Below are 14,809 nucleotides of genomic sequence, written 5' to 3'. Positions count from 1 at the left end.
TATACAGTTTTTAATCCGTAACGATTAAGGCAAACCCTTAAACCCTTTTTCTTAGGTTGTATGCCCAATACTCGTAACTCCGAGGAACCATTACAACAACCTATACCCGAAATAGAACGTTTTATTCATTTGAAACGTCGAATCCGCGAACTTCAAAACCTCTTACCCATGGCTAACAACGCACATCCTCTTAGGGACTACGCCGTTCCTTCTGAAGAAGAACCGCATTCGAGCATCGCGCCCCCTAACATCGAAGCAAGAAACTTCGAGTTGAAACCCGCTTTGTTGCAAATCGTGCAACAAAACCAGTTCTCTGGTTCCCCTACGGAGGATCCTAACCTCCATTTATCAGTGTTTGTGCAGTACGCAGACACGACCAAAGCCAATGGTGTCGAACCCGAAGCAATACGACTCCGTCTTTTCCCGTTTTCTTTAAGAGATAGAGCTAGAGCTTGGCTCCAAGCTCTACCTTCGAACTCCATCACTACATGGAACGAATTGAAGAAACAATTCTTGGCCAGATATTTCCCGCCAAGCAAGACAGCTATGCTAAGAGCCCAAATCAACGGATTTAGGCAAAAAGAAGGAGAATCACTTTTCGAAGCATGGGAAAGATACAAGGACATGATGAGACTCTGTCCACACCACGGTCTAGAACAATGGCTCATAATCCATACCTTCTATAATGGCCTGCTTTATAACACAAGACTAACCATAGATGCAGCCGCCGGTGGAGCACTGATGGATAAACCATACCAAGAAGCCACCCAGCTTATAGAAAACATGGCCCAAAACCATTATCAATGGGGAAGCGAACGCGCTGCTATAGAGAAATCCCAAACAAAAGGCGGTATATACGAAGTAAGTGGCATAGACCATGTCAACGCCAAAGTAGAAGCCCTTACTCAAAAGTTGGAGAGTTTAACCCTGCCAACCACATCCACCGTAGCTGCAATCCAACCAAATTGCGAAGTATGTGGAATCCCTGGTCACGTACCATCTGATTGTTCTATATTAGCCGGACTCGACCAAGTGCATTATGCCGCTCTGTCCAATAACTATAATTCTGGCTATAAGAACCATCCTAACTTATCTTATAGGAAAAATAATACACTCAATCCTACTCAAGCACCTCCAGGTTACCAAAAGCAAGGAGCACAACCAGCCGCACCTTATCCACCAAGGAAGTCTAACTTCGATATTATGATGGAAAAATTCTTAAACCAAAACATTCACACTAATGAATTGGTAAAACAATTAGCAACTAAGGTAGATGCCCTAGCCACCCATAACAAAATGCTAGAAACACAGATTTCCCAGGTGGCACAACAACAAGCAACTATTGCCGCCCCAGCCGGCACATTTCCAGGACAACCCGAGCCTAACCCAAAAGGGCATGCGAATGCCATACATGCTATAATCACTAGAAGTGGAAAGGAGTTGCAAGGACCACCTGATTCTGGAGTAAAAAACTCAGAAAGCGCTAAGATAACCAACAAGGGAGCCGAGAGTAGTGAACCACCAAAAGAGCCTGAGAGAGAATCCGAAAATCCCCAATTAGGAGATAAGGAGGGGACAACCAAAAAGCTTACACCTGCTGCACCACCTGTTTACAAAACACCTATCCCTTTTCCTCAAAGATTAGCTAAGACTAAAACTGAAGGACATTTTAAGAAATTTGTAGAACTTCTGAAGCAACTAAACATAACCATACCTTTCTCAGAAGCAATAACGCAAATGCCAACATACTCAAAATTTCTTAAAGAAATTCTATCAAACAAGAGGAAATTAGATGAGGATAGTACAGTCGCACTTACCGAAGAATGCAGTGCCATATTCCAAAACAAAATGCCACCTAAACTTAAGGACCCAGGAAGTTTTTCAATTCCCTGCGTAATAGGCAACTACGTAATAGATAAGGCACTATGCGACTTAGGAGCAAGTGTTAGTCTCATGCCCCTCTCAATCAGCAAAAAGTTAAAATTGAGTGATCTAAAACCTACTAGGATGTCTCTTCAACTAGCAGACCGTTCAGTTAAATACCCTGTAGGTATCCTAGAAAATATTCCAGTAAAAATCGGCCAACTTTATATCCCTACCGACTTTGTAGTAATGGACATTACGGAAGATTCATGTATTCCAATCCTTTTAGGAAGACCATTCCTAGCCACTGCAGGAGCAATAATAGACGTTAAGCGAGGAAAACTTACACTAGAAGTAGGGGAAGAGAAAATTGAATTTATTCTTTCTAAATTCATGCAAACACCAGCTGTCGAAGACACTTGCTATGCCATAGACATAATTGATGAGTGTGTCAAAGAAATAGAGAAAGAATTACCTCACGAAGCGGAGATCCTAAAACATCCTATAGATGTAGACAATAGTTCAATAAAAGATCCACCGCTCGCACCTAACCTCGTGCCTGAACCTAAACAATCCTCACTAGAACTCAAACCATTACCCAAGAACCTTAGGTACGAATATCTAGACGAAAATCTGAGTCGCCCAGTCATAGTGAACGCTGACCTAGACCCGATAAAAACAGAAAAATTATTAGATGTCTTAAGAAAATATCCTTCTGCCTTAGGTTACAACATCTCAGACTTAAAGGGAATTAGTCCCTCTGTGTGCATGCACCGAATCTTATTAGAGGAAGATGCAAAGGCTTCGAGAGAACACCAAAGAAGGATAAACCCTATCTTAAGCGAAGTAGTTAAGAAAGAAGTGCTGAAACTCTTAGACGCAGACATAATATATCAAATATCTGATAGCAAGTGGGTCAGCCCTGTTCATGTAGTACCAAAGAAGGGAGGACTAACAGTTGTAAAAAATGAGAAGGGAGAATCTGTACCTAAGCGAGTGGAATCAGGATATAGAATGTGCATCGACTATAGAAAATTAAACAAAGCCACTCGGAAAGATAATTTTCCTTTACCGTTCATTGACCAAATGCTCGAGCGTCTAGCTAAACACTCCTATTTTTGTTATTTAGACGGATACTCTGGATTTTTCCAAATCCCGATACACCCCGACGACCAAGAAAAGACCACCTTCACATGCCCTGTAGGTACCTTTGCCTATAGACGTATGCCTTTTGGATTATGTAACGCCCCTGCAACCTTCCAACGATGTATGATGGCGATATTCGCAGATTTTATAAACAATATCATGGAAGTATTCATGGATGATTTTTCTGTGTATGGGGAAAGTTTTGAAGGATGTCTCGCTAATTTAGAATTGGTATTACAAAGATGTGTTAAAGTCAACCTAGTACTCAATTGGGAGAAATGTCATTTCATGGTTCGTGAAGGACTAGTCTTAGGACATATAGTTTCTAATAGAGGAATAGAAGTGGACAAAGCTAAAATTGAAGTAATAGAAAACCTTCAACCTCCAAAAACCATTAGGGACATAAGAAGTTTTTTAGGACACGCAGGTTTTTATCGTAGATTCATAAAAGACTTCTCTAAAATAACTAAACCCTTAACAGGCCTTTTAATGAAAGAAGCCGAATTCATCTTCGACGACAAATGTATGGAAGCATTCCAACACCTCAAGCAAGCCTTGATTTCCGCACCTATAATGCAACCTCCTGATTGGAGTGAACCATTCGAGATTATGTGTGACGCCAGCGATTACGCCGTAGGAGCCGTTCTAGGACAAAGAAAGGATAAAAAGCTACACGCTATCTACTATGCAAGTAGAACTCTAGACGCGGCACAACTAAACTATGCTACCACCGAAAAAGAACTCTTAGCTGTCGTATTTGCAATCGACAAATTCCGCTCATATTTGGTAGGATCTAAAATCATCATTTACACCGATCACGCAGCAATCCGATATCTTATGAGTAAGAAAGATGCAAAACCAAGACTTCTAAGATGGATACTGCTGCTACAAGAGTTCGACCTAGAAATCAAAGACAAGAAAGGCATAGAAAATACGGTAGCAGACCACCTGTCTAGAATAGATGATATTAGGGAAGAACATATCCCAATTAACGATGACTTCCCTTGTGATAGACTGATCGCCCAATTAGATTTTTCCTTCAACAAAGAAAAAGCTCGCGATGAGAAAATAGAAACCATTCTAGTCCAAACTACAGCCCCCTGGTACGCTGATTATGTTAACTACATAGCTGCCGGAATAATGCCACCTGAATTATCTTATCAACAAAAGAAGAAATTCTTCCATGATGTTAAACAATTTTATTGGGACGAGCCCCTTTTATTTAAAAGAGGCGCCGACGGAATTTTTCGTCGATGCGTCCCGGAAGAAGAAATGGAGAGTGTCATTACCCATTGTCACGCCTCACCTTATGGAGGGCATGCAAGCACTTCTAAAACCGCTTATAAAATCCTACAAGCCGGTCTCTATTGGCCTAACCTTTTTAGAGATGTTCACGCGTTTATTGCAAAATGTGACCAATGTCAGCGTACGGGAAACATCTCAAGAAGAAACGAAATGCCACTCACAAACATCCTTGAAGTAGAAATCTTCGACGTTTGGGGTATAGATTTTATGGGACCCTTTCCATCCTCATCAGGTAACAAGTTCATACTCGTAGCAGTAGATTACGTGTCAAAATGGATAGAGGCAATCGCCTCTCCCACTAATGATACACGAGTAGTCGTTAAGTTGTTTAAGAAAATTATTTTCCCTAGATTTGGAGTCCCCCGGTTAGTCATAAGCGACGACGGCTCTCACTTTATATCCAAACAGTTAGAAAACTTATTAAAAAAATATGGAGCGAGACATAGAATTGCAACCCCATATCACCCACAAACAAGTGGCCAAGTAGAGATCTCTAATAGAGAAATCAAAACAATCCTAGAAAAAACCGTATCCACTTCTAGAAAGGATTGGGCCACCAAACTGGATGATGCACTTTGGGCATATCGAACCGCCTATAAGACACCCATAGGGACAACTCCATTTAAACTCATCTACGGAAAATCTTGCCATTTGCCGGTAGAATTAGAACATAGAGCCTATTGGGCAATTAAAAATCTTAACACGGACTATCAGGCTGCCGGAGCAAAAAGAATGCTAGAACTAAACGAGCTAGATGAACTTAGGCTAGATGCTTACGAAAATGCCAAGATTTATAAAGAAAGAACTAAAAAATGGCATGACGGGCACATACTAAGGAAAGAATTCAAGGAAGGAGAACTCGTACTCCTCTTCAACTCTAGGCTAAGGCTATTTCCTGGAAAACTTCGTTCCAGATGGTCAGGACCGTTTAAAATAACTAAAGTCTTTAAAAATGGGGCCGTAGAAATCAAGAGTAAATCAAACGCAACATTCATTGTTAATGGACAGCGTTTAAAACACTACTATTTCCCCAATGACGGAGATCACTACTCAAGTTTAAAGTTAGATGATCTCCCACCTGAAACCTAGACGTTGACCGGATTACTGTCGAGCTACCGACATTAAACGAAGCGCTGCATGGGAGGCAACCCATATGTGTATTTTCCATTTTTCATATGCTTTATTTTTTATTTTTTGTTGATCAGCACTAACTTGTATGATTGTTTTCTCTTACTGAAAATAGCAGATACTGAATTAATTTTAAGAAAAAGAAAAAACGAAATGGAGGACAAAATGATAGTTAAGTTCAGAAGCGCCACACAGAAGCAGCGTTACGAAGACCTTTCCCACCGAGTGACATCGTTCCATGTTTTTCCAGACAATCACGCCTTAGTTGCTTTAGGTATCTCTGAGAGTGTAAGGTTCTTAATCAACCAGCTAGGTTGGGACCGCTTCATCTTCTCCAACCCACCCACCTACCGTAATCTTACTCTAGAATTCCTAAGTGCATTTAGGTATGAGCCGACTCGTGGAAATTCCACACATGGAGGCCTAGTTAGTTTCAGACTGTTTGGAAAAACCTACCGTCTTACAACCCAAGAGATAGCCGAGTACTTAGGAGTAGCTTGTGGCCCAGATGCTTTCACTGAGATACAAGATGATACCTATATGGAAAGCATGCTTCAACAATACTGGGGCAGCATAGCAAGCAACCCTAACTCACCCCCTGACGAAAGACTAAGCACAGCCATCCATAACCCGGCAATAAGATATTTCCACATGATTATTGCCCACACCTTTTTCGGAAAACCCCCCAACGTCACAACCGTCAGTAGGGAAGAACTTTTCATAATGTTCTGTGGATCCCAAGGTCGACCACTAAATGCTGCAGCCTTCCTACTTGACAGCCTAGCCAAATTCACCCAAGACCAAACTCGCCGCATAGGTACTGGTGGTTTTGTCACCATCATAGCTAGGGCCCTAGACCTGTATACCCCACTATCACAGATCACCCTCTCTGTAGGAGTAGAACCTATGGGTATTCAGTTCTGTTTTAACAATCACCTAATCGGAAACCTTGGCCCTGATACCTTCCAACTGTTGGTTAACCTTGAGCCTGTTCATGAGTTTACCTTGCCTTATTATGACAAAACTAGTGTCCACGATAAAAAGAACTGGCTCTACAACTTGGAAGGACAAGATGAAACAGACCCTGAGACACCACCATACTACCACATTATTAATGATCCAAAACCCCCCACCCCACTTTTCATTTATTCACCTGCCCCTCCATCACCTGCCCAAACAGCTGCTTCTACCTCAGTGCCACCACCTGACTACGGAGCGGCCATCGCAGACATTCAGTATGAACTTGAAACTCTTCGCGCAGATCTCGCTACTCTAAAGGGAGACTTCCATAGATTCATGGACCTGGTCATAGGACAGTTCGATCAATACTCGGACCAGATACGCGCCATTCAACTGCCTCCCGCTGCGCCACAACCAAGTGGCTGATCACAAAACTTTTATTGCAAATTTCTATTTTTATTTCGCAACGAACTTTACATCGCATGAACATCAAATATTGCATCACTTTCTAAATTTTAAATAAATTCTCGCTTTGCATCAAAACTTATCGTTATATTTACGCTAGTTCTAACTTTATTATTCAACTATTTTATCTTCACATACCAAAGAATTTATTATCCTTGCAGATTATTTTCCTTCATCTGCGATATATATATTCATTTATTTTTATGTAAAAATTATTTTGGTCAAGGTACAAGTATTCCCTATATGCATAATCCAAACAACCAAATGCCAAAACATGTGATTGAAATGTTGAAAGGCCTAGAGCCAGAGATTCCCTCTGCATGCCTTGCACCTATATCTATTTTATGAATACCTTTGTGCAAAACTTTTATCAAATGCATGCTAAGTATCATCACATGTGGCTAGTGATACATATATACTACGTACAACATGTATTTTCATGCACACTATATAATAATGTATCACAATTAAGAGTGACCAGCCACACAACAAATGGCGCTGGCCACTTCCCCTTTGCAAAACATAAGGCCAGCGCCCTTCTTGAGAAGGCCAGCGCCTTACCATGTATTAAAAACATAGCTGACGCAAAAACAATGTATATTGATACAAACCATTTTCTACTTAGTATCCAATGCATGCAATAATAAATTATTTGGTCAAAACAAGTACACATGTGAGTGGACAAATGCATGCAATAGTCATCACTATCTACTTGTCATGCATGCCATTAGTTTGAAAACACTTTCATATGAAACCATTATGAGATGCCTGACAATTACAATTACCCACTTATTCATTTTTGACCAACTTGAACATCAATGCTTCTATAAAGACACGCTACTCAACACACAACCAACTCACCACTTCGACTAACTTACTACATCAGTATAACTTAATATTTTCTCTTCTCATATTCACACTACATTAAAGTCTCAATGGCAAACCAAGAGCCTTACCAACTCAAGTATAGGAAGGGAACAGAAGGAGCTAAACAATATCAAACCTTTATGGCTCTCTCCACTAGGGAATTTGTTCCCACAAGGTATGCTGATGTTGATTGTTTAAGAAGTTTAGGACTCTATGACAGTGTGAAATACATGCTTGATACTCTCAACTTAAATTTCTTTGTAAACCAAAGAAATGCTGCTTACTTTCCACTGACAATAGAATTTCTAAGCTCTCTTATTTTAAAAAATCCTGACAGTCCAAATGGCATTGCTCGTTTTCGCATGTTTAATAAGGAATACGAAATGACCTATGATCAAATTGCTAATCTTTTACGTATTCCTTATGGCGATGGTGTCACATATAAAATTCCCGACAACGAGCAATGGGTAGAAAATGCTAGCTCATTTTGGCAATCTATAACGGGAAAAAACATGGAGGGTTTTGAAGGTAATGCCGCCTCCTCCATTCACAATCCCGCCATCCGATATTTTCGACAACTACTAGCTTATACTATTTTCGGACGGCTAAATTCTAACAAAATCAATGCCAAAGAGCTTTTCTTTATCTATGCCATTTTTAATAATATTCGAATACATGCTGTTTCTTTCATGCTCTCCCATATGCGATCATATATTACTAAGAAGGGCGACATCATGTTTGGAGGTTTACTTACAACACTAGCTAAACTCCTCGGACACAAAGACGAGTTCGTCCCTCTTCCACCTATGCGTCCATTTTACCTTGATCTTAACATGGTCAAGAGCATGAAATTGATTAAGGAACGTAGAAGTGGAGGTTTTAATCTGTTAATTAATAATACAGTGTCCTAATTTCACTCTTCCAAATCCAGACCGCACTGATGTTCGGGTTCCTGCAAACCTCCTTTATAATACTAATGACGAGCCCATGCCTGATCAGGCTCCCACGCACATTACTGATGATGTTGCCGCTGGTGGGAGCCACAATTTTGTCCCACCTGCACACACCACATATTTTCCTAACACTTTTGCAGGTAGTTCATCATCTCGCCAAAACACCATGGACGAGCGCGACAGCCTCTTTTATGCCATGCATCAACAACAAACGGAGATGATGGGACAAATTAACGCAATGCAAATTCAACAAAATCAAATTCTCCAAAATCAACAACAAATTCAGGGCCGTTTTGACCAATGGGATACGGCGGAGGCACAACGTCAACAACAACTTGATCGCGTCATTTATGGCATAAGCGAATTAAGGATGCAGTTTGACAACTTTCAAAGATACCAACAACCTCCACCGTGACTTGATAATAATCCCAGGTTTCACGTTCCTCTCCTTCTTTTAAGTCATAACATTGGGGACAATGTTGGATTTAAGTTTAGGGGAGGACTTTACTGTTTTTATTTTCTACTTTTCAGTCTAATTTTATTTTAGTCTAATTTTCCTTTTTGCAAATAATTTTTTTTTTCGGGTTATTTTAAATTTTTTCCAAAATCTTGAGCCATAACAAAAATTTTGAGAAGCAATACAATTTTGATTTTCCAAAAGTCACTGACAAAATTAAGTTGTGAGCATATTTTCATACTAGCTATATCATTTCAACACCATAAATTTCTTAATTATGTAGATCAATTTTGATATTTGCCTTACCCGAGCTTAAATTTCTTGACTTTACTAATCCTTGAGTAAACCATTAGGTAGTCGGCACCATCTAAGATCACTATCTAAGTGGTAGAGTCGACGAATATAAGTGAATGATTTCGAAAAAATGATGATGATAAATAATAACAAAGGTAGTATAAATCTGAAAAGGGGACTACGCATTCTAAGTCAGGTGACCCTCACCCGGTCATTTAGCCCAACTGCGAATCACCTCTAAGATATAAAGCTATCCTATGTCAAAAAGGGCAATAAATAATATGAAAAAGAATCGGATCATAATCACTAACAGACTCACTACCATGTGTGTGTGAATAGATAACGGGCTTAATGTGATTACCAAAGGTTTAAAAGGGATGAAGAAATATGAGATTAAAGTTAAGTTCGGGATTGGCAAAATAGTTCGGAACGGTCTATATAAGGAAGAAATTCATGATCGTATGTGATTTGTGTTTTTATGATATCTTTAGTGTGATGAATGAACTTACTTGTTTTATTTGGTCAAGATTAAAATAGGTGACTAAAGGGACGTCTTATGTCATGTTTTCTCTATCACTAAATGATATATCTTTTTGCTTGAGGACAAGCAATGGTTCAAGTTTAGGGGAGTTTGATAACACCGAAAAATGCACTATTTTATTAATATTATTTCCCTAAGTATTTTAATATTTTGTCTAATTTATGCTAATAAAATAAAATAATTATTATTTTTTTTATGAAACTACAGATGCACCAAGAATGAGCAAAATATCAAAGAAACAAGGCAACTACCATCAAAAAGTGGCGCTAGCCACCTTGTGTAAGGCGTTGGCCTTGAAAAGGCACAAGCCACACAACACAAGGCGCTGGCCTTGAGTTATAAGGTGCTGGCCATGAGTCACAAGGCGCCAGCTTGGCACATTTACACTAAGTCAGCCACTAAGCAAGTGGCGCCAGCCACTAAGCAACAAGGTACCAGTCACAACAAAAAAAGGCGCTGGCCGTTCCTATTTTTTAGAAAGAGATTTGTCACGATCATCCATTCCTACTCTTACGCCACACGACTCTCAACTGAATCCCGAATGAATTGGAGGAAAAGCTGTTGCAAACGTTCGCCTATAAATAAGAGAGTCTAACTCTGTTAACCGGAGGGAGAAAAAAAAGCCATATTTTTACAGAGTTCAGAGCAAATTAATTTTTAGATTTTAAGTGTTTAAGCATTCTGTTGGATATTTGAATTGGCTTAATTTTGCTAAAACAAATATACTAACAAGATGTTGGAAAACATGTTACAACATCATATTTATTCAAGGAAATCTCGCGCATTTATGAGAGCATCTGCTATTTATGGAAATCCACTTAAAGAGCACGCTCAATGGAGATTTGATCTGTTCAGGAATTTTAAGGATAAGATAAGACTTAATGGTACAACGGTATGATCACAATTATCCTATAAAGTCCTTAAACACTTTTGGAAAGTTTCTATACATTCTTGATGAAGATCAAAAGAGAATCAGATCATCCTTTATGATTCTCAAGGAGCGTCTGAGCATTTGTGAAGAAAGAGGAGCGTGCTTAATCATTATATATACGAAGACCAAGCTCAAGACTAAGTATCTCATTGAAAAATATTAGTTCACATATTGAGTCTTTGTTGAGTCTTTTATTGTTTGATTGTAATTCTTGCTTGTGGATTCTATAACACGAGTTAAGAAGTAAGTTTATTATTTTAAGGTTACTCCTAAGCTTTGAAGTACGGAGTTTACCGTGTGTGATTCACTTGAAGCTTTTAAGCAAAAGTGAAGTGTTGTCTTGGCAAGTTGTCGCCACATCATTCCTAACATTGTATAATCAACACAGGTTGTGTTGTGTGAGTGGAAGTGAGATGGGATCTCATGTCTAGGAGTTCCTAGGCAGAAGTTGCATGAGTAGTGTCGAGGTTATAAGGCGTAAACCAGGGGTTTGCTGGAGGTCTTAGTTTAAGGCGTAAATCCTAGGGTTTGCTGGAGGTCTTAGTAACTAGAGCTATTAGTGGATTTCCTTCCTGGATTGGTATCCCCCAGAGTAGGCAGTTGGCTGAACTGGGTTAACAATTACTTGTGCACTTTATTTATTTTCTGTCAGTATTTTATATGTTATGTAAGATGTGCCAACAATAGAAAACAACATTTATCATAAAGTAGTTGTTGGGACATCTTCGGTAACATCATTCTAGTGATACCAGAATTTCAATTGGTATCAGAGCAGGCACCCTGTTCTGTTATTTTGGGTGAGCTCCAGGGAGAGTACTTTCTGGTACAATGGATAAAGAAGGAGGGTCAGTGTCTAAACCCCCCTTACTGACAGGTCCTGAGAACTATGATTATTGGAAATCCAAAATGGAGGCTTTCATTAAATCAATTGACAGCAGGACATGGAAGGCTGTATTACGTGGATGGGAACCACCAATGGTTCTTGACAAAGATGGTAATAAAACTGATGTTAAGAAGCCAAATGATGAATGGACAAAAGATGAGGATGATCTGGCACTTGGCAACTCCAAAGCCTTGTATGCAATTTTCAATGGTGTGGATGCTAACATGTTCAGGCTTGTAAAGAGATGTATTACTGCCAAGCATGCCTGGGAAATTCTGAGAAAGGCTCATGAAGGAACATCTAAAGTAAAGCTATCTAAGCTTCAGATGCTCAAAACTAATTTTGAGAATCTCAGAATGAAGGAGGAAGAAACCATCCATGACTTTCAGATGAATGTGCTTGACTTTGCAAATTCGTTTGATGCACTTGGAAAACCTATCTCAGATGAGGAGCTAGTTGGAAAAATACTCAGATCTTTGCCTAAAAGATTTGATATGAAGGTGACAGCCATTGAGGAGGCTCATGATCTCTCAAGCCTAAATTTAGATGAACTCATAGGATCACTTCAGACCTATGAAATTGGTTTGAACAGAAGGAATGAAAAGAAAGATAAGAATCTAGCCTTTGCCTCAAAAAGTGCTGCTGATGATTTACAAATTGAATCTGAAGGTGAAGAAAGCTTAGCTGAGTCTATGGCTATGCTTGGGAGACAGTTCAACAAGTTGATGAGGAAAGTGGATCAAAGGCACAAGCCAAATGGTCGATCCAACAACAACAAACAGTCCAGCTTTCAGAAAAAGACAAATGAAGATGAAAGAGGAGTGAAATGCCACGAATGTGAAGGTTTTGGCCATATCAGACCTGAATGTCCAACCTTTCTAAAAAGGCAAAAGAAAAGTCTTGTGGTTTCATGGTCTGATACAGATTCAGAGGAGGAAGAATCTGCCAAATTTGTTAATGCTTTAACAGGAGTCTGTGTATCTGACTCAGAATCATGTGATGAGGAGGTAACTTATGAAGAACTAGCTGCTACTTACAAAGATCTTCATAATAGAAGTATAGAAGTGTGCAAAGCATTGGAGAAACAAAAGAAGATCAATGGCAAACTGCAAGCTGAGAGAAATGACTTACTCATGAACATTAATAATCTCAACATTAAGGTTGAAGATCAGAGTAGTCAAATTCAACAGTTGGAAATGGAGAAGTCTAACCTCCTGTGTAAAGTTGCTGAACAAGGTGAAGAAGTGACCAAGTTAAATGCTGACTTGGATCAAGTCACAAAAGTAGCTAAAATGATGACCAAAGGTACTGATGCCTTTGAGGAAATGTTACAAAGACAAAACTACGGGAAACCTAAGCCCATTGGTTTTGAACATGAAAGAGTAAAGCAACAGATGAAATTCAACAATGCCACTATACATACTCCAATCAACAACACGTTTGTGTCAGGAGGATTGTCGCAACATCTTATGGAACATCCTGTGCCCAGGTTCTATAACTGGACATGTCATCATTGTGGAAGGAAAGGACATATTAGGCCTTTCTGCTATAGACTGCACGGATATCCAAGGAGAGTTCATCAAGAATTCTATACTCCTGCCTTTCCTAATGTCACAACAAGACAGGAATGGAGAGAAAAGAAGAAGATCACAGGTCTAATAGCTCATACATCCTTAAGAGCTTCTTCAAGAGAAACATGGTACTTTGATAGTGGCTGTTCTAGACACATGACAGGTGTTGAACACTATCTTGAAGACTTGAAGTCATATGCTACCAGTTTTGTAACCTTTGGAGATGGAGCCAAAGGAGAGATCAAGGGAGTTGGTAAACTTGCAAACCATGGCTTACCAAAGCTAGATAATGTGCTGCTTGTAAAAGGGCTTAAAGCTAATCTAATCAGTATAAGCCAACTTTGTGATCAAGGCATGAAAGTTAACTTCACAAAAGCTGAGTGCCTAGTTACAAATGAGCAAGGAGAGCTGTTGATGAAAGGAGTAAGGTCAAGAGACAACTGCTATCTCTGGATCCCTAAAGAAGAAGATGTACCAACATGTCTTATTAGTAAAGAAGATGAGGTAAAGTTGTGGCACCAAAAACTTGGCCACCTGCACCTCAAAGGCATGAAGAAGGCAATAGCTAAAGAGGCAATCAGAGGTCTTCCAAAACTCAAAATTGAGGAAGGAAGTATATGTGGAGAATGTCAAATAGGGAAGCAGACAAAGATGTCGCATCCAAAGTTGCAACATCTTACCACAACAAGGGTTCTAGAATTACTGCACATAGACCTGATGGGGCCAATGCAAGTGGAGAGCCTTGGAGGAAAAAGGTACGCGTTTGTCATGGTAGATGACTTTTCAAGGTTCACATGGATTGAATTTCTAAAAGACAAATCTGAAAGTTTTGATGCATTCAAAGAACTTTGTCTTCAACTCCAAAGAGAAAAGAACTCTGCTATTGTTAGGATACGAAGTGATCATGGTAAAGAGTTTGAGAATGCAAGCTTTCTTGAATTCTGCATCTCTGAAGGAATCAAGCATGAATTCTCAGCTCCAATCACACCTCAACAAAATGGTGTTGTTGAGAGGAAGAACAGGACAATACAAGAGTCAGCCAGAGTGATGTTGCATGCAAAACATCTTCCATATCAATTCTGGGCTGAGGCTATGCATACTGCTTGTTATATTCACAATCGTGTCACACTCAGAACTGGAACTTCTACTACACTATATGAACTGTGGAAAGGTAGAAAACCAACTGTCAAACACTTTCATGTGTTTGGAAGTAAGTGCTATATCCTATCTGATAGAGAGCACAGAAGAAAAATGGATCCTAAAAGTGAAGAAGGATTGTTTCTTGGATACTCAACAAACAGCAGGGCCTACAGAGTTTACAACCAGAGAACTAAGGTAATAGTAGAATCTATCAATGTTGTGATAGATGATTTGACATCTGCTAAAACATCTGATACTGAAGATGATGTTGCAACAACTTTGCCAACATCTGAAGAAGCTGTAGC

At 39.5% G+C, this 14,809-nt stretch overlaps 1 non-coding gene across 1 annotated transcript; it reads right to left on the bottom strand.

Moving 5' to 3' along the window:
* Window positions 1-546: 546 nt before the first annotated feature.
* Window positions 547-653, bottom strand: LOC123900269. Its single transcript, XR_006805915.1, has one exon. It is a non-coding gene; the product is annotated as a small nucleolar RNA R71 (small nucleolar RNA).
* Between the last annotated feature and the right edge of the window lie 14,156 nt (window positions 654-14,809).

Source organism: Trifolium pratense, linkage group LG7, assembly GCF_020283565.1.
Source record: "Trifolium pratense cultivar HEN17-A07 linkage group LG7, ARS_RC_1.1, whole genome shotgun sequence".
Classification (NCBI taxonomy): domain Eukaryota; kingdom Viridiplantae; phylum Streptophyta; class Magnoliopsida; order Fabales; family Fabaceae; genus Trifolium; species Trifolium pratense.
Note: the sequence above shows the minus strand (reverse complement) of the source record. Positions and strands in the feature narration are given on the sequence as shown.